Source organism: Zerene cesonia, chromosome 27, assembly GCF_012273895.1.
Source record: "Zerene cesonia ecotype Mississippi chromosome 27, Zerene_cesonia_1.1, whole genome shotgun sequence".
NCBI classification, from domain to species: Eukaryota; Metazoa; Arthropoda; class Insecta; order Lepidoptera; family Pieridae; genus Zerene; species Zerene cesonia.
In genome coordinates, this window is record NC_052128.1 from 4,755,316 (window position 1) to 4,776,618 (window position 21,303).

At 32.4% G+C, this 21,303-nt stretch overlaps 1 protein-coding gene across 4 annotated transcripts in view; it reads left to right on the forward strand.

Moving 5' to 3' along the window:
- The first annotated feature begins 2,390 nt into the window (after nt 1–2,390).
- LOC119837333 (ras association domain-containing protein 10) overlaps nt 2,391–21,303 on the forward strand; it is a 91,065-nt gene continuing 72,152 nt past the window's right edge. For 3 of the 4 annotated variants that reach the window (XM_038362875.1, XM_038362876.1, XM_038362873.1), the window contains exon 1: nt 2,391–2,565. The gene's annotated coding sequence lies outside the window, so the exon portion shown is untranslated. Of the gene's footprint in view, nt 2,577–21,303 lie in introns of all 4 variants that reach the window. The other variant, XM_038362874.1, reaches the window with a different exon arrangement.

Genomic DNA, 21,303 nt, shown 5'->3' on the forward strand with positions numbered 1-21,303 from the left:
TCCTCCTTTACAACCCCTTTACAAAAAGGTTGCCTGGAAAAGATTGCTATTGAGCAATAAGGCCGCCTTATAGTGCATATGTGGCGGCATGGTCTTTTTTCAATGACAATTTATTTTTCGATGATATGTACCCACTATAACGAATAAATAAATAAATAAAATCTTTTTTGCATTGACATTTAAAATATGCAAAGCAAAAAGGCTTGGATAACAAATTTACTAAATCAGAAATCTAATTAATTTTACTATGTTACAGGCTTCACTATGCAAGACATCAAATCTTTATCAACATTGTGAAATGGCATATAAATAAAAATACAGTTTTTTGAACTATTGACACGTGAGTTATAAATACAAGCACTGCATATCATAAAACACACTCATATAATCGTATGCAACAATAGTCCACTATCTCATCTAATGATAGCGGTACGGGGCATCAGTTTAAGTGAGTTAGATTCATATGTCTGAAGCAGTGCGTTATGTAAGTGCAGTTATAATCCATGGCATTATCCTTACGATAATCTGTTTTTCACTTACTTTGTTGTAGGGATCTGCAATAAGTTAGTGATGTGAGATATAGTGAGTGGGTCTTGTTCTGTAATTTGCGTTCGCTTCGCTTCGTTCGTGGACTATCTGTATATGATATCATATAGGTATATACCTATTCCTACTTTATGTAATCACATCTCACTATCACACTAATATTATAAATGTGAAAGTTTGTTTGTTTGGTTATTTGTCCGTCAATCACGCTGAAACTACTCAACGTATTTTGACGAAATTTTGGTATACAGACAGGGTATGAGCTGACTTCGATCATAGGATATTTTTTAGCCCGATTAAATGCTCCCTTGGGATAAATCAATAATCTTGATACCCGGTCGGAACCGGGACGAGGGTCTAGTTTATAATAATTTATTGGGACTCATGTTTTCATTATTATTAATAGATAAAATAAGTCTTACATAATCAGAGGCGATTCAATTTTTTGGACTCTATTTTGCAGTTGCTTCTCTGTATGTTTATTGTTCTTGAAATTAATTCGCTCATTTGACACTAAAGTACGACTATACCTAATAAGTCTTTTAAGAATTTTGAAGAAAATAGCAAGTTTTATGGTTATAAATTAAAAACATTTTCATTTAAATTCCGTCGATTATGTGTAATTCAATTCAATTTCTTCAATGAGATTTGTATTTATTTTATAAGCCAGGTTTTAGTCATGAGTTATTTTAAAGCTCCTGATGCATATTAATCATAATTAGCTATTTAAAGTCAATATATCTAATAATAAAATATAAAAGACTGATTACATATTTATGTATTTAAATATATTCCCAAAATTAGAGATAGCTCTTGACGGCATCGCTTTTAATTAAATTATCTTATCTATTTTTTTATAAGCATTTACTAGTGAGCCCGCGGGTTTTAATATTCATAAAAATAATGCTTCATATCCAATAATTTGATACATGTATATTCATTGTTTTTATAATGTTAGAGTGTTAGTATATAACCAAAGTTGGAAAGATCTCAATTCGCGCCATTTTAGGGTTCTGTACCCAAAAGGTAAACAACACTCCATTACTAAAACTTCTCCGTTGATCTGTCTAATTGTCCGTCTGTTTATGCGTCCGTCTGTAACCAGGCTGTATCTGATGAATCGCGGTACTTAGACAGTTGGTATTTTTGGACTTTCTGTTACCCCTGTAACAACAAATAATAAAAGATCGAGGTTAACTTTGAACCTTTTGTGTCCCGAGTTAGATTCGTACTTGACCTATTTCTTATATAATATGCTTTACGTTAATATCTAAAGAGTTTTATCCCTCCATAAACGATCCTCTACGCTTACAACAACGCTATTATATTCAAAATTCAAAAATGTTTATTCAGCGCCATTGGCTTATAATTTCTTTAGTCTTGAGAAATACACATCTGATAGAATATCTCGCTCTAATAAAATTAACGTTTGATTTAGGTACGCGCACGCGTGTGCGTGTGTGCATGCCTGTTTGTGTATAGCGCCTTTATATAAATGCTGTTTTTTTTTATAATTCATCAATTTCCACGTAATTTTTAACATTTAAGCTATTAAATGTGTTGCTAGTTACACTCCGTGAGTTTGATATGTAATTAAGGCTTTATTTATAAGATTGTACACACAAGAAGATTGCTTAGGCTGTTCTCAAAGCATAAGCGGTTTGAACAGGTACATTTCGAACTATATATATATATACATTTTCAAAGTGAATGATGCCTCTTGTAAGGTAAAGACAAACATTGCGACACAAATGTTCAAACGTCATATTTAACTTAGCTATTACACAGCTACTATGGATTTTAATGTTTGCTATTGTTTTTTATTAGTGGCAGGATGACAGGTGGCGAGCCGCGCCAGTCACCGACCGGCCTGCGTACGAGACGGTTGCGCGCGCGCACGTATCGGGGTGCCAATAATTTTTTACTTACGTGAAGTGTGTGACACCGTGAATTTTGTGTTCAGTGATACGACTAAACAGTGTGTGTGTTACAGAGTAACAGATATACGGATGAACAACGGTTAGTTCTGGGTATTTTGTAGTATAATGTTTATTGTTATGCCATTATAGTCACGATGGACCTTGCTTGATTTTTTATTGTTAACCATTTCGGTTTTTGTTCTATAAATCCGAAATGCCTAGTGATTAATCGGAGTGTTAATTATGCTTTATGGTGTTGAAGTTGTTTTGTTAGGAAATATTTATTGCGACTAAAATGTGTTTTTTTTTAATACGTGTGTTGTAAATTTTATAATTAATATGCACAATAAAAAGCATTGATTCTGATAAATGTTCACACAATTTAAGCTGCCCTACATATATGCTAATATATTTACCTTTCGGAACATTTTTTGTATAAAGATAAAAATGAATAACAATAATTACTTCCATTATAGTAAGACTTGATCAATGTTAGAGCTGTCTATAAAAATATTTATAATCTGTGGCTGATTTACGTCAGAGTTACGCGATATGCGGCTGAGTTTTATGGTTTAAACCAAATATTTTCAATCCATTGAAGCGTTTACGATGTCGCAGAATTTTAATTACATGTAAGAAAATTATTTGCAGTATATAATAGTAATTTTAAATGATATACAATTGATAATTAGTTAACTGTATTTATAAAGCATAAAAATCTATATTTTATGCCGATCAAAGTCCAAGAAAATTTCCGGAGTTTTTTTGTATCGAACCTACAACTTCTAACATTAAAATTGTGTTCCAACCATCAAGCTTATCAAGTTTATGATACACATAAAAGTTTCCTTTCAGAGCTTATGATAATATCTGTAACAGTTAAAATGGGTATAAAAGTCGCTACTATGTTGGTAGATGCCTAGAGGGAATTATTTAATAAATACCCCAAAATACTATCTTATCTTATTCTGCTTATATTATAAATGCGAAAGTTTGTGAGGATGGATGTGTGTATGCATTTTTGTTACTCTTTCACGCAAAAACTTACGTACTTAAATTTGGTACGTAGATAGCTGGACAACTACGGGATACAGACTTACGCGGGTCAAACCGTTGGGCGCAGCTAGTTACATAATATACGGGGTCTGCGTAAAACGTATTGATCTTTTGCTAATACTTGCAGTTCTTTAAATTGTTAAAAATATATTTCATACTAATTTTATAAAAAATAAATCATAGTTTGTTATCTTAATTCATTTTTCATGTGTGTTTTTCTGATTGCATAGTTAAAATAGCGTAGACGCGTATGTCAATAAGATACTAATCAGTCATTTATTTATTTCGATTTTTACAATTATCTAAGGTCCCGCATAGACGCCGTTGACCTTCGCCCACATGTTTACTGGGTGAAAATTATATTTCATCAATAAAACCTGACTCTTAATATATATAAAAAGGATGCTAAAATAAGGTCGCTGAAGGTCGACCGATGCGGGATCCTCCGCTATCTATAAGTTATTATGTTGATAATATTTATTGTTTATTTTTATTTTCTACCATCATTCATCCCTCATAGGAGGCCTGAGTCCCAGCAGTGGGAACATATATGGGCTGATGATGATGATGATGATGATTCATAGAACGCTCTATATAAACTTGAAACTTTAGTAGAGTGTATTCTATGGTATACCAAGAAAATTATTAAATTAGATATATTTTAAACAAAAATTTCATAGATCAAGTTATCATACCAGTGAATTATATACAGTATACACGTCAAATTAAATAGAGCGGAACAACATTATATTAAGTTTCAATAGCATTGTCTCTACAAGAAAATTATTAATCTTAATATATATAAATCTCGTGTCACAATGTTTGTCCTCAATGGACTCCTAAACCACTTAACCGATTATAATAAAATTCGTACACCATGTGCAGTTCTATCAAACTTGAGAGATAGGATAGTTTAAATAATTTTAATTACGATAAATGACAACCCAGGCGGAGCCGGGGCATGCAGCTAGTTATAATATAGATTCTAATGGAATTTTGTTCCCAATAAAATTTTATTCAATTATTATATCTATATATTATTATAATGAAGCAAGGGTAAAGATATAATACACTTTGAACAAGTACCATGTTGTTGTCTACTTTACATTGAAAATTTTGTTCGTATGTCCATATTTTAAATTGACGTGTATGTATGACTTCATAAGTTTCTGCAATTAAATGTCGAGTATAAATATTTTAATAACGAACATATTAACATCTTGGTTAGGTCTTAGCTAATCTGTTTTTACATAACTTCATTACAATAGCCATTATTAAAATTACAGCATAACCATAAATGTGCTATCGCTTTTCTATTAACATACTATAACTAGCTGCGCCCCGCGGTTTCACCCGCGTAAGTCCGTATCCCGTAGGAATATCGGGATAAAAAGTTGCCCATATGTTATTCTAGTTGTCCAGCTATCTACCTACCAAATTTCATTGCAATCGGTTGAGTAGTTTTTGCGTGAAAGAGCAACAAACACATACACATCTTTACAAACTTTCGCATTTATAATATTAGTAGTATTTGTAGAGCAATAACTGTCCCATAATGTCGTGACGTGAGTTTTATTTTTATTTTCTTGTTTTCAACACCACCGCAATGACACAGTGTCCTTTGGTTTTTTGCGCATTTGGTTGACTTGCGATGACAAATAATAACCTGTCTATATTAAATTTACGATAAGGTTAAAATAAATATCATGTAAGTCACTCCTTGGCCAACACATGTGTTCTTCTCTTTACATGAAATGTCAAACGTATGAAGCACAAACAGAGAATATGATAATATAATAATATAGAATATAAATAATAATATAGGTAAAATAATTTTTTTTAATCAAGTTTTCTCCTCATATATCTTTATTTTTTTCTCCCAAAAAATCAAATTTAAAAAAGGGAAATTCGACCAGCCGTAAATGCGTGGTGTGTTAGTTAGTTAGGACCTAGTGAAATAAGAATTTATTCTAGGAAATCCAACTTTGATTACAAACACTGAGTTAAAAAATAGAGATATTATCGTTTCAGTTGAAAGTTCTGGGATAACTAATAAAACAAAAATACCGTCTTATTGAAACTACCTCCTTTTAAAATCGGTTATATGTACGAAAACTGTATAAACGCTCAATTATGATAGAATGGCTGAACGAATTGGAGCATGTCAATTAAGCACATCCTACTAATCCTACTAATATTATAAATGCGAAAGTTTGTACGGATGTGTGTGTGTTTGTTGCTCTTTCACGCAAAAACCACTCAACTGATTGCAATGAAATTTGGTATGTAGATAGCTGGACAATTGAAATAACATATGGGCAACTTTTTATCCCAATTTTCTTACGGCATACGGACTTACGCGGGTAAAACCGCGGGGCGCAGCTAGTAATATATATAAAGCATGAGTACCGTCCTGCGCTCCTCACGAATGGAGCCAGGGTATTAATTATTATAAGACAAACGTTTAATAAATGCGATATTTCTTATGTGTAATAAACAAAATTATCGTGCATAAACTAGCAAGCTTGTATAACATTATATGTCAAAGGAACTAGCCAACTGTGAAGCTGAAAGCATCCCATTTGGCTCTGACCATAAAACTGAAGTCAATAATATATCATCCGGGAAGTACTGTTAGGAATTACAAAGGAGGTTTTATTGCTACTGAAAATGTATGTATGATTGCTAAGTTTAGCGGTATGTTATATTAATTGCAATAGATTATCTTGAGGTGTTTTAACACTTGAATAAAAGGTTAGTGTCCTGTACATTTTTTTTATCTGGTCATGTGTGCCAGCTTATGCTTTGGGATGATTTGGGTCACAGCTAACGTTAAATTACATTTAAGATAAATAACACGTATATTATTGTTAGGACGAATATGTTAAATTAGGAAATTAGGTATACTTATTGGTAATATTTATATGAAACTAGCTTCCCGCCCTCGGCTTCGCCCGCCTCCGTATCGTTCTTATCTTTTGAACCTTCCCTGGACTATTTAGTATGCACTAAAATTATTATAAAAATCAGACCAGCCAATCTCGAGTTTTAGCGAGACTAATGAACAGCAATTGATTTTTATATATAAGAAATATGCTTTTGACAAAATATTGTATAGAGTAGTTTAAAATAGGAAAAGAAACAGGGCCAGTGCATTGAAATTATATAAATTCGCAACAAAAAAGTCAAAAAGAGATTTAATTAATGTTTTTATCTGTTATTCCATCAATTGCCCAATAACATATTCATCTTCATCATCATCATCAGCCCATATATGTTCCCACTGCTGGGACACAGGCCTCCTATCAGGAAAACATATTAAATTAAATTTATTTATATGACAAAACAACATGGCGGCTTACAAATATTGATATTCGATATTTATGTCTTATTGGTTATGTTGGGTGCATTCTAGAACGCATAAACTAATGCAAGTAATATATATTTTGAACATAAGGTTTCAATTTTCCTCAAAAATATGTGTGATTAATAACAATAAAACATAAATACACAAAAAAATGTGGTACAAATAGGCGGACTGAGAAGCGCTAAAGCTGTATATATATTGCATCCTGAAAAAAGGGAAAATGTTTGAAGAAGAAACGTAAGGAAAGTGTATTTATATTAGTGAAACTACAAGCAAATACTAGAGACCAAGATAGTGAAATTTATATTTACAATTTAAATCTTATGATAAATATTCATTTAAACCGTCGAGGGAGTTTATGCAATGAGATTTGCAATATATATAGATATCATATTTTCTGATTGACGTATTTCAAAACAAATGAAATAGAAGATAACATTATTGTGATTATTTAAATAGCCACTTAATATTCATATCTTGAAAGTATATAATTGAAATTCTTCAATTCGATGAAGGAAGACATCGTGTGAAAATATCAAAGTATAAGTTTGCCGACATGTGATACCTTCCAACCCGCAATTGGCCAGCTTTGTGGATTAGGGCCTGAACCCTCATGCGCGGGCTGTTTCCCTGCAGAGGGAATATATATGAGATGATGATGATGATGATGAATTACATATTACATTTAGATAGGTAAACAAATTTGCTACGGATGCATGTTAGTTATCTGAACTTCACATTTTTAACATAATAAACTTAATAATTATTTTTTCCTTGACGCTTAATCACATCAAAATAACTAAATCGTTGTTGTTATAGCGGCATCAGAAATACTATACTATATAACTGTCTAACAACGGACAGGCTGACAGCCAGACATCGAAGTCCTAGTTTAAGGATTTTTAACCTTTGTGTGGGGAACACTAAGAATTTACAAACGCGCGGCCCAGGACGCTGCATCTATAATTTTAACAGAGTCGTTTAAATATCAACGGAATCAGTATGTTAATCGATTAGCTAATAAAATGAACATTTACTATATCACATTGATGACAAATAATTTCAATAACATGGGCCTTTGGAGGCGATGTTTATTGATATCTTCAGTCATTACTCAACTGCACATGGCAGAGAATAAATGCATAAGATTGCGGGATTGAGGACATATAGCTTGATCGGGTGGTATAAATCTTAGCTTTTGATTTTACCGCGATAGTCCAGTGGGTTACTGGTATCATCAAGCAATTTAGTAAAAGGAATTATATATTTTTGAAATATTCATTGATAGGGAATGGACTATATATGCAAATCATGAGAATTATAATATAAAGGTATTGAGACGGCAGTGGTGACTTAGTGGTTATAAACTCGGACTTAAAAAGTCGAGGGTTGGAGCGCGCAGAAGCACGAAGAATTTAAAGAAAATATCGTGAGGAACCCGAAATGTCGAAGAAACATTCGGATACATGTGACATTTGCCAACCCTAATAAAATAAGGCAAATATGTATAGCGCAGAGAGGTAAATTTCAGTAAACAATGTCTAGTTGCGAATTAATAATAAGTCATTAGTATTTTATAGACCTAGATCATTTTCACCCAAAATAAATCAATATAGTTCCAACACTATTTCACACTAGTAATAACTATTTACGTAAAAAACCACCCGTGTAAGCCAACTTAAAGGTCACAAGTAAAAGCACAGTAGAAGCTACGTAATAATTTCAACACCTGTCTTCACAATTCCACAACAGATAGGTAAAATCTAGATTCTAGATAGACGTAAATGAGCTCTATCAATACCTGTTACCGACGGTCTAACAGACTTAATTTGATTTATGTTCTGTGGGAAGTCGCCGAGAGATATTATCATGTAACCTTTTATTAGCTGTTTTTGTGACCTAGGACCTAGGTGATGATTGATTGGAGAGTTGCTGGAGCTTGGGGGGTATAGTGCCAATGACACTTCTTATAATATTAAAGGAAAGATAATTATTGTATGAGCAAAAAGTTCTGAGCTATCTTTTTTGGAAACGTTTCGTGTAGGTATAGGTATAGGTAACCTATACACATATTTGATTTTTATTTAAAAACTACTTTATAAATGTATATATAGAAATTATATAGAGAAATATATATATATAATATTTATATAATATATAGAAATTATATTAGACCAATAATAAAAAACTAGTTCCGCTGCAAGTCAGACTCACGGTGGTTTCCGTTCCCTACTCCTCTTCTCTATCTAATTTATCTCCGTACGTCTGATTGTCTGGAAGAAATCGCTATATAGCGATAGGAGCGCTAATTGTTTACTTAGTAATTATATTAACTTTCATTCTAGTTCTGTTATAGAGAAATAAAAAAGAAATATATCCTTAACAGATGTCACTCTATTTGAGTGTGGTTTTAACTGTAAGTCCACTGGATGTTTAAGATGGATCGTAATTGCTATTGATTGCTATGGCTATCGCTAAAGGGTCCTTCGCGAAAGTTTAACGTGTGTTTAACTTTTAACCATTACCGTTACGTAACGTTACGTTACGTGGTGTATGCCGCGTTAAACCATAGTGTTTTAAAATTGATTACATATTTACTTTCAACCATATTTAGATATCGATCGTGTGAAAGCAAGACGTTTGTTTGATTTATAATATAATATGATTAATTTAAAACTTACACCACACTCATATTTCACGCGAATGTAAACATCTAATTAAGCTGAACTCAAAATATTAAACACACATCTTTGTATGGGAAGCTGATTAAACAAGGCATTAATGATGTGTAAATATAATATTTGCCTATGAGTTTGTCTGCGCAAACAAACAAGTTATTTCACTACGATTTACGAAGTCGAAGTACCGGTTAATAAGATTGGTTCAATAGCTTTATAAAACACTAGCTGTCCGACCCGATTTCGCCCGTGATACATATCTGGGATCACGTACGTATCCAACATTGAAGTAATTTTTGAAATCGGTTTTTCAGGTAAACAAACTTTTAAATTTTCATATTTTCAATGTTAGTATGAATCCTCAAATATTAACAAATATAATACAATTGTAGCGTAGGTTGCGAGGCATCGTTTGTATAGTTTTTTAAAATAACCAAACCTAACCTAACACATTATATTCGTTCAACCAATCAGAGCGAGCACTGCGTCTATATCCCCACTATATGCCAACTTCACAATTTAACGGTGTCACTTCGATAGATAGACTTCACATCTATCGAAATATAATGCGTTAAATTGTAAGCAGCGTATTACGTTATAAAATTTTTCGACAGATTATCGTCTCCCGGCATTCATTATAATTTAACGATGCTTACATTGTAACCGTGATTATATACAAAAAAATATTCTTCTTTATTCCATCTATCTATCGATCTATATATCTATGCATCAATACAACTATCGATCTTTTTATAAATCTATCTTCTTCTTAATATATAAAATTCTCGTGTCACAGTTTTAGTTTCCATACTCCTCCGAAACGGCTTGACCGATTTTGATGAAATTTTTTGTGCTTATCCGGTATCTATGAGAATCGGCCAACATCTATTTTTCATCCCCCTAAATGATCAGAGTAAAGCAGAACAGCGTTTGTCGGTTGCAGCTAGTATAACTAAATAATCTTTATAATTATCTATCCATCTGTATACCTGTCTATCTATCTACCTTTTAACATATGATACATAAAACTTATAGCTAGACACATGACGTAACATTAGAAACACAAAAGAATTGATTTCCACTCAGATGATCACGCAATAAGACGAGTAACATAAATTTTACGTAATTGATTTTGTTGATATTCTGTCGCGAAATCAATTTCTACAAAGGCGATAATTTATAGTGACAGTTCAATCAAGGATTTCTTATACTAGTGGGTGCAGCTGACATCGATTGCATTAGCCGTAAGTGTACAAAGATATGTTCATTCAATATAATTGAAAGTTATTTAAAAATTGAATTATTTTGTCCTCTTAAAGTAACATTTTTCAAGTGACTTCAAAAAAACGTGATGTTAATTCAACAATTTTTTCGAATGCATCTATATTCAGAGCCTATATGAAGTATGAAATTTGAAATTTTTTAATTGTCCTTTAAAATTATTTATGACTCCTATGACCTGAATAAATTCAGAACTGAAATATTTCAGCTAATCACAATATCACACTAATATTATAAATGTGAAAGTTTGTTTGGATATTTGTCCGTAAATCGTAAATTTTGATGAAACTTGGTATACAGACAGGGTATGAGCTGACAGAAACAGGCATCTTGATATCCGGGCAGAGCCGGGACGAGCGTCTTGTCTTAAATAGATGAACTTACAATATATTTCAATTTTGCAACACATAAGTTTTGTAACAATAGTTTTACATTGGGATTATATTGTATATAAAACACAGAACTTGTATTATATGAAGCAATATAGTACCAAATCCTACTAATATTATTACATATGTGTGTTTGTCTTATTATTTGTCCCTCTTTCTTGTCTCATCGGAGTGGTTTTATGATATAATTTCCTGGTAAATATTCGGAGACTATAAAGTGAAATAGATATAGATTACTGAGAAAACATTTCATTCCTGTGGGTTTTCTTTGACTTTGACATTAATATAATAGAGTCTTCACAGATATATCGTTTTAAATTAAATTCAATGTTATAATAACATACATCCCACGCGCGAACTTTATTTTTTTAATTGCAACTGTTTTTAATCTGTGATCTATAAACTGTAAATATCCTATTGTTTTATATTAAAACGGTTTCGACACAGCGTTTTACATGAATTAAATGAATAATTATAAAATATGATATACCTACTTGCCCAACCTTCGCAATATTAATGTTGATATGTGAAAAGTAAAAAACTTAATGAAATAATCGTATATACTATAGTTATACATATTTACATTGATGTAATGTAAAATATTTGTATCGACCGCCTCCTTGGTGCAGTGATTAACGTGTGAGTGTAGATCCGAGGAGTCCTGGGTTCGATTCCCAGTAGGGACTCGCAAGAAAAAAATAAGTTTCGATTTGGCAGGACACAGAAAGCTGATCACCTACTTATCCATAAAGAAACTCGATCAGTGAAACTGATGTATATCATCCGCCCCATACCCCACTAGGGACACGGGACTTTACTGCCACAGACTTATATGAAAATGTGCATCTAAACTAATACTGTAGATAGAATATATCTGTCTTTTTGTGTCATATTACCATGTTTGTAATATTTTTCACACAAAAAGTACTGGACCGATTTCAAAAATGTTTTCACGATTAGAAAGCTTCACTAATTGACATGGGCGTAGCGGGGAAGAAAAGCTAGTCTATAATATAAAACTTTACTTTTCTCTCAAACCTTCTGATTTGGTTATCTGAATGTTATTTCTTCTTTTATATAAAATATCAGTTAACATCGCAGCATGTGTTTTCAAATGCTCACATAAACTTAGGTTTAAAAATGTCTGAATACTTAACAATCACATCACACACAGGTACTTATTTTCGGGCTAATTCCAAACGAAATTCAATAAAACATTTCTCGAATATAACGCTCTTGAAGTGAACAAAACCTCAAACAATTTACGGAGTAATTTTTTGTGCGCCATCCATCGCGAGTTACATTCGAAGAAATATGTTATCCGACCTTAATTCTATGTACATAACGATCAATGTATTACCCCGAATGGAGCGACACGGTCACGTCTGGGCAAGGCATTCGGCGATGCGCGTGCGCAGCATTGTAATCGGTAATGCATGACAAGTGTGACGTCACGTGGTTGTGGGTATAATGCGATCGTTCGTGACTCACGCTGATTTAATATGACAGCGTAGGCTTAGGCTTAATCGCGTTGTATTCAAGTATACGAAATGGGAAGCAACTGTTTTCGATTGGTTAAATTACGGTAAATGTGGTTAAAGTATGGGAACCGGTGGTAAATGGTAGAACTATGTTATAACTATTTAAATATTAAATGCTTAAAAACTGATATTAGAAAAGATATAAAAAAAAACCAATAAAATACGATCTAAATTAATAAAGTTGTAGTCTAACTGCCATGAATATTCATATTTCGTGACAAAACATTATGTAAACACATGCTGTTAATACGAGTATTATAAGCTTATATTGTTTATATATACATACGTTAATTATACTTAAACACTTGTATATTTATTCCGTAAAAGTTGCAATTTGGGGCTAATATAATGTTATACAAATACAATCACCGACGTCCCTGGGGCTCCACAGGCACGGACATCAGTTCCACATTGAACACAAAAATCATTGCGGTTGAAAACCCACGGAGTTATTCATCATCATCATCATCATCAGCCCATATATGTTCCCACTGCTGAGACACAGGCCTCCTATGAGGGTTCAGGCCATAATCCACCACGCTGGCCAAGTGCGGGTTGGCAGATGTCACATGTCGTCGAACTTTTTAATTCTTGGACATGCCGGTTTCCTCACGATGTTTTCCTTCACCGTTTAAGCAGTGGTGATGTTATCCATATGCGCAGATAAATTGAAAAATCAATTTATTTCCTGCGCGCTCGCCCGGCCTCGAACTCCGACTTATCGATTTTGAAGTCCGAGGTTCTCACCACTGAGCCACCACTGCTTTTGTGGAGTTATTGTGCAGCAAATAATATTCAGCAGTTGATTTGTGAACCTTATTCGTTTGGAACGTTGGTTAAAAGGTAAATTTTTGAACAAAATTATGTTTACTAATTGCACAAGTAAATAAAATGTTTCGCCAAATTGTTGATACTTCATGGTATAAATTAACGCCATATTCTTATATAACTATTAAACATATACATTCTATCCTACTTCCCACTAATAATCCTAATTTCTACTAATATTATAAATGCGAAAGTTTGTAAGGATGTGTGTGTGTGTTTGTTGCTCTCTCACACAAAAACTACTCAACCGATTGCAATGAAATTTGGTACGTAGACAGCTGGACAACTGGAATAACATATGGGGAACTTTTTATCCCGATATTCCTACGATATACGGACTTACGCGGCTGAAACCGCGGGGCGCAGCTAGTAAAATATAAATTTAAACCTTACAAACATTTTTAATGTCTTTTTAAAAATAATGTTAAATTTAAATAAATATTTAATGCTCTATTTTTAAAGAGGGTTAAAATTTTTATTTGGTAATGACAACCAAATATTTTGACAAATATGATGTGGTTTATTCTTTATGTCAGGAAGGGTCACAGACTACAAATTTAATTTAGATTCTCCCTGGGATACACAGATTAAAATTCTTTTCTATTTATATCTTCCATACAACGTACCTATCACAATTACACCATCTGCCACAGATAAAAAAACAGCTAGAATATTTCATTATTTATTAAGCCAACATCAAACGCAACATCTTTATTCTTTGAGTCTGGTAACTCAATTTTTAAGTCTTACATAGTTTAATATTAATGGAACGTATGACTTGTCTGTTTGTCCCAAAAAACCGTCATACATATTCATTGATAGCATAAAGTGCGCTAAATTTGGATTTCTATAATTATGATAATTCACGCGTTGGTCATATGGCGCCATTCATGCTTTTAAAAACTCGTCGAGACTTTACTGCGCGATATGGTTGTAGACCATGTTTTATTATCTGGATTAAATGTCAAAATATATAAGCTGTGTTTTTTCTGCTGATTCTATTAATTGTTAGGTTCTCTTTTACAATTTCTTCCATAAATTATTACACACACACACCTTTTTTTGTGTGGATTTTCGATGTTAGCCAGAAGGACTATTACAGCATGGACGCGTGACACACACACCGTCACACACCACATTCCACCTCTCAGAAGATTGGCATGAAATTGTAGAATGAGAATTCTTCTTTCCTCTCCTTTCTTTTCTCTACTTTTCAGTCCTTTCTCTTAGACCCCTCAGCAATCCTTTTGATGGACGTAAAGTCCATCCTCTCTAAACGTTTATGGGCGGTTGTAGCGCTTATCATCAGGCGACCCACCAGCTCCTTTGCTAACTATGATATAAAAAACATACTACACGAGTGAATCCGCGGGCGAAAGATACATGTAAATATTTATAAATGTCCTAAGAATAATTGTTTCGTTCGACGTCAACTTATTCCAGTTTAAAACAGGTGTTACAGTTTTTATTCACAAACAAACGGGTCTATATTATATACGAGGGCTAATTTTAATGAAATAATCTTGGAAATTTAAAATAGAAACGAGTAAAAAGAGAAACAGGATTCTTTGTCAACTTTTTTTTATATTCTAGAAATATTTGAAATTTTGTTAATTCTAAAAATATTAATAATATTTCGGCCAATCTGTCTCTTTGTTTAATTTTAACCTCATAACTGCTATCGGGATGTATGTTTTTATATTAAATTAACAGATTACACACCTAAAATAACTGTTGAAAGTTTATTAATAAAATAAAAGAGGATTCAACTTCTGTTCACTATCACTAGAGCAAACATAAAGAAACATAATCTCTAAATGATAAACATAATCAATATTTAAGCGCAAAACATCATTATTTATTTATTTTAATTTTATATTCTAGTGTTCTTTGGCTTTACGAAAACTTTTCGAAATTTTGTGAGCATTGCAATAAAATATACAAATTGAGTTGCGCAAAAAGGGCAAAATAAAGATCCAAATATAGCATTACTATAAAAACTGAACGGTTGTACCCAGTAATGACATTATTTATTGTGAAAAATGTATTTTCAATAAAATGCTAAATAAATTTATAATAAACGTCTGTTTTTTCACACTCTCTGAATTTTATGTTTATTGAAAATTTTTTAACTTTGATACAGGGACAGAAGTAAAGTCATAATCGGTAATATATTTAAATATTTAATTTATTGTCGATAAGTTAAAGATTTTAAGATGGGATTTCAAAGCACAGACGTGGATTTATACTTTTTTTATTTTATGGTACCTAAAAAAAGTTATTTAATCTGAACGCTTTTTAATTTCTTTTAAAATCTAACTTTACAATATTGGTTTTATTATAAAAAGCGAAATTTAGTTTTTCTTAAGTTCGTTTCTAAATGGAACTAAACAACGACACAATCAATTTGTATTACACCGTAACCAAGCTAAATGAAAGAAATGGCCTACCATCTATATTCGTGAGGAGGCAAGAGGTTGGTATATCTTCCATTCAATTCAATTATTCCATAAATAAGCAATTGTGTTTAGCATTCGATCTATTATGTCGTAGATTTCAGTTTTATTGAATTATGTATATAGAAATAGATATATTTGGTTATTATGTTTGTGTGAGTTTATTTTTGTGTACTTACACGTATATTGCACCCACCACGAGTAAATGTAATTGGCTGTTATCTGGTAATAGATGTAAATCAGTTTTAACATAACGCACCTAATAGTTAAATGAGTGGGCGTAGTGAGTCACCGCGGCTTATGTATAGCGCTTTGTTTTGAAGGTGAAAGTTCCATTACCAAGTTTTATATCCATTCAACTAGAATGTGTAAGGAATTTTGTGTGAATTGGGGTCACTGATGTGGAAAAGATTTTCTTCGTCTTAAGGATACTCTATAATCTTTGCTAATGGGAGATATATACCTCAAATAAAACCGATGTGAGAATTCTTAATCCGATTTTGAAAGATCGTAAGTATTATCCCGCCGTTAAGTGGAGTTTTTCAGAATTTAACACTAAACAATTTGAGATATTTTTAAAGAATAACTCGATCACTAGGCCGGATTCGATCCCGTGTCAAGAAATTATTTATTTTATTCAAACTCAAACATTTATATAATCAATTAGACTTCTTATAGAAGCACTTTTTAACCGTCATAGCATAGTTTTAACCTTTACCTAAATAATGTTGGAATATAACATACAATTTTGTAGGTTTTTTATATATCGTTTGGGTATTAGCTATATGTATATTTTGCGAAGATTTAGATTAAACGGCGTATATTGTTTAATTAAGATGGGTTTAGAAGTTTTAATATGCTGGAAAAAATATGGCTTATCTTTCAATGGCTCCTCTCCCAATAAACAGAATATTTTAGACATACCTTTATCAGTATTTTAAAGTTACATGAAATTATCAGTAAGTATTACTAAAATAAAACGAGCGTTGATCTTTGATCTCTCCATTGTTGATTACACCTTAAAATCATCATAAAATATGCCCCGCGTTCACGATCATCGATTTAATAAGAGAAAGAGATTTAAAGCACACTCTCTTTGCTTGGGGCGTGATCGAGAAAGTCTGTCTGTCAACAATAAATTCGTTTAAAAATCTGAGAATTAGCTCCGAGCCATCGCGGCGTTTATGGCGCATTAATTTAAACATGAAGAATAAAGAACGAATATAGAATGGGTTTGAATTTTAAATAGATTTGGAATTCGGGTGGATTTCAGTTTTTTTTCATTTAATCTGTGGTATTGTTTTCGTTTTTTGGAAGCCATTGATATTTGATACATTTATGAGCTAGATTCGCTCATTGAGGAAGATTCTAAATTATTTGATCGGGCACCTCAAATTGCTATTGCTAGATAGATAGATATCCTATATTGAATATTAAATACTAGCATTTGCCTGCGGCTTCCCTTGCGCTCAAATTGTTTCCAAACCATTCTCATAGTCGTCTGAAGACACACAAAATGTTTCGTAAAAATCACTTTATAATCAGAAGAAATTGAGTGACAGTCGTACAAACAGAAGTAATATATACAGATGTACCAACAATTTAGAGATAGCACGTTCCGTAAGACTAGTAAGTGATGTATATATAATGAATCGCACAGGCAACCGGCGAAAAACCATTATTTTATACAAAGTTTCTTTTTATACTTTAATAGAGTTTTAAAACGAAATCTTGTCAATACATGAAATAACACTGCTAATGAAATGCAACAGTACCGCTGTATTAACATAAATACATCAATCATGGAACCGATAAAAATACTAAATACAGGCAAGTCTGTGTAAGACGTGACTTGTTAATGAATCTTCGTTAATACTCAGATTAATTATTAGGGGGCCTCCCGCCAGTTATTGTCCTTTTTTATATTTTTTGGCTTTTCGTCAGGTCATTAAAATTTATAATTCATTAAACATATTAGACTAGCGTCCGCAATGACTTTGCCTGTGGTATATATAGCTTACAGCACTCCGAAATCATGCACATATACAAGATTGAAGGAATTTACGTAATCGGCCCATTATTTCTTGAGATTAGCGCGTTTAAACAAAGTAACTCGTAAGGTTTGTATTGTTACTCTTGCAATATATAGTTTGTTACATTTATTGAAAAGTTATTATTTCTTTTCAAAAAATGTGGAATAAAATTTAATTAAGTACAGGAGGATATCGAAATCAGGAAAGATGAAATTATATAAAAGGTATTTAATATTTATTGGTTGAATGCACATTTCATAAGTATATATTTATAGTATTTTTGCGCTTGCGAAATCGATTCATTAAATTGCAATAAATTTGATTTCTCATATCCATTATCTAATCTGCATACCTCGTAGGTGTGAAATGTATAATTAATCGATCGATATAATGAAGTTTAAATTTTCTTGTTCTGATTTGATTTTAATATTATATACCCAATTATTATGTTGAGGGGGCACTTTAATAGTATTCTTACGTAATATATAATTTAAGAAATACATACGCAAAATTGCCTTTTTTTTCTAAAAATATTTAGACGTCCTCATTATTGTTTAAAATATCGGAATAATATAATCAGAGGCTTTTATTTTGTGACTTTTTAAATCACCTTCTTGTCCTTAACTTTAGTTAATCGTTTCAACACTCTTTCAGTTGGTTGCCTGGTAGAAATCGCTCTTCTCTACTATATCTTCTGTTTAAAGTATAAATTTATTATTGTTTTTTGTTCGCAGCACAATAAAGTGTTTAAATAAATAAATAAAATATAATTTTAGTTTGTCAAGAATCTGTCGAACCTCCGTGAGGCTCTACAGTGTAGGCAGAAAGTATTTTCCACAATATAAAGAGGTTATTCCTTGGCAAGAGGTCAGTGGGTCGGCCAAAGGCAATTTCTTATCATTTATCGCTTCCTTCAAATCTTACTTGGGGTGGATAATTTAACGCTGCCACGCTATGTGGGGCTGTATTTTGTTTTATATTTCGACCATAAAAACTTTATTGACGGGTGAATATTAACTGGAATTGGTCTTGAAAATTATGAGTTGAGTTTGTATTTATTTTATGCTAGTGGTCCGCCCTGGCTTCATCCGTGGTACTTTTTTTCTCTATAACAACCTTCCGTGTGCCTTTACAAAAATGTTAATTGAATAACATCGTGAGGAAACCGGCATGTCCAAGAATCAAAAGTTCGATGACATATGACATCTGCCAACCCGCACTTGGCCAGCGTGGTGGATTATGGCCTGAACCCTCATAGGAGGTCTGCGTCCCAGCACTGGGAAGATATATGGGCTGATGATGGGCTGATAGTTATAAAAGTAGTTAACTGATATTCAAATTACATTTGAATTTATGTGAAGCATTTGTTATGGCTGACACCAATACGGTTGAATCCGATACTATTTTAGCGGATTATTTTTAAATCCTGCATTCAATTGTTTCATCGAATATAGTATTAAACGGCCATTTCAAGAATGTGTTCTAATTGATCGAGTTTTGTCGTTTAAGTGGTGTCATTTTAATTTTATTGTGTAATAGTTTATTGGATAATTGACGATACGCTATAACCAAAAAATACGGAACAGTCGGACATAAGACAATTTAAGTGAATTAAGACAAATGTAAATAATGAAACTTCTTCAATCTACACTATTATTATAAAGAGGAAGAATTTGTTTGCTTGTTTGTTTTTTGTAATGGATAAACTCAAAAACTACTGGACCGAATTTAAAAATTCTTTTACCATTAGAAAGCTCCAACTTCGCTGAGTGAAATAGGCTATATATGTACCACGGGCGAAGCCGGGGCGAACTGCTAGTAGCCTATATTGTTTTAATTTTATATTTATGTACCTTAAAGTTGACGTAGCTCTGTCCAACAAAACATTGATCAAAACTTATAATTACTAAGAAAAGCTATGATTTATCTACTTTTAACCAGTTCAACAATTATCTAAACATATTTGGTAGGATTGGCAGAAATATGAGGTTATGATTTACGCACTTGTCAGTTGATATTTCGCAGCATTTTCCAAGGAAATGCAAGTAATTAGGGCTGATGTATGTGGGCCGAGCGTGTAATTAGTTGAGTAATGATGGCATAAGCCACGATGTTTTAGCGAAAACGTTGCTCTGAATCTGAAGCGTTTGATTTTAAATCGTTGCCAGAAAGAATCATTCTAAATTTGCCTATAACTAGTTGCGCCCTGCGTAAGTCTTTATCCCGTAGGTATATCGGGGTTGCCTGTGTGTTGTTCCAGTTGTTCAGCTATCTACGTACCAAATTTCATTGCAATCGGTTAAGCAGTTATTGCGTAAAAGAGTAACAAATATCATGGATACATGCATCCATCCATACTTACAAACGTTTCGCGTTTATAATATTAGTAGAATATATAATATTTCGTGCTTTTTTAAGGTTTTAATTATAGACCTCAAAAACGGCTTTTGTCGTGGAAAATTTGATTTGATTTGATTATGATCACGGGGAGATTTGTTTGTGTTTTAATTAATTGCTCGGTAGAAAATTTGTCGGTGGAGGGTTAATGGATAACCATGTGTGTTGATACAAATCATATATGATTATGTGTGAAACGCCTCTACCTTTTAATAAGAGACCTTGTGGGCTAAGGTAAATAAACATATTTTCTTTCAATATTTTTCATAACATCTTCCTATCATCGTTCGAGATTTTTTTAAAGCAACAAACACAGACTTATGTTTAAATTTGACTAAAAAAAGTCAAATAAAAATTGCTCAAATTTATTCCAGTCACCTAGTTTATATTAATTTAATATTCATATATTTTATAACAGCTAATCTAAATAGGTGTGGCGTTTTATCAACTTCCTTTTAAATTCTTTGACCCCATATCGTAAAAAGTAAAAATAATGGCCGATGCTTTAATTTCGTTCTAGTATTTAAGTCACGATCATACAGCGTTTGGTATTCAAAGCTTTGTAGAACTTTTATCAGCTTATTCGAATTAAGTAATGCGTGGGTCATTCATTGACCTGTGACTCAGAGCTACTGATATTGTGTAATGTTAGTTTGTGAGATGGCGAACAATATTTGCTTTATATTTTATAAATAAAAATTGAAACACGTGTGCTCCTGCAGCATATGTACTGCTTTTTTTCGAGGGTAGGTGTCGAAATAAAAATACGTGTTTGTAACAGCTGTTTTTTAAAAATATTTATTTTATTTAAA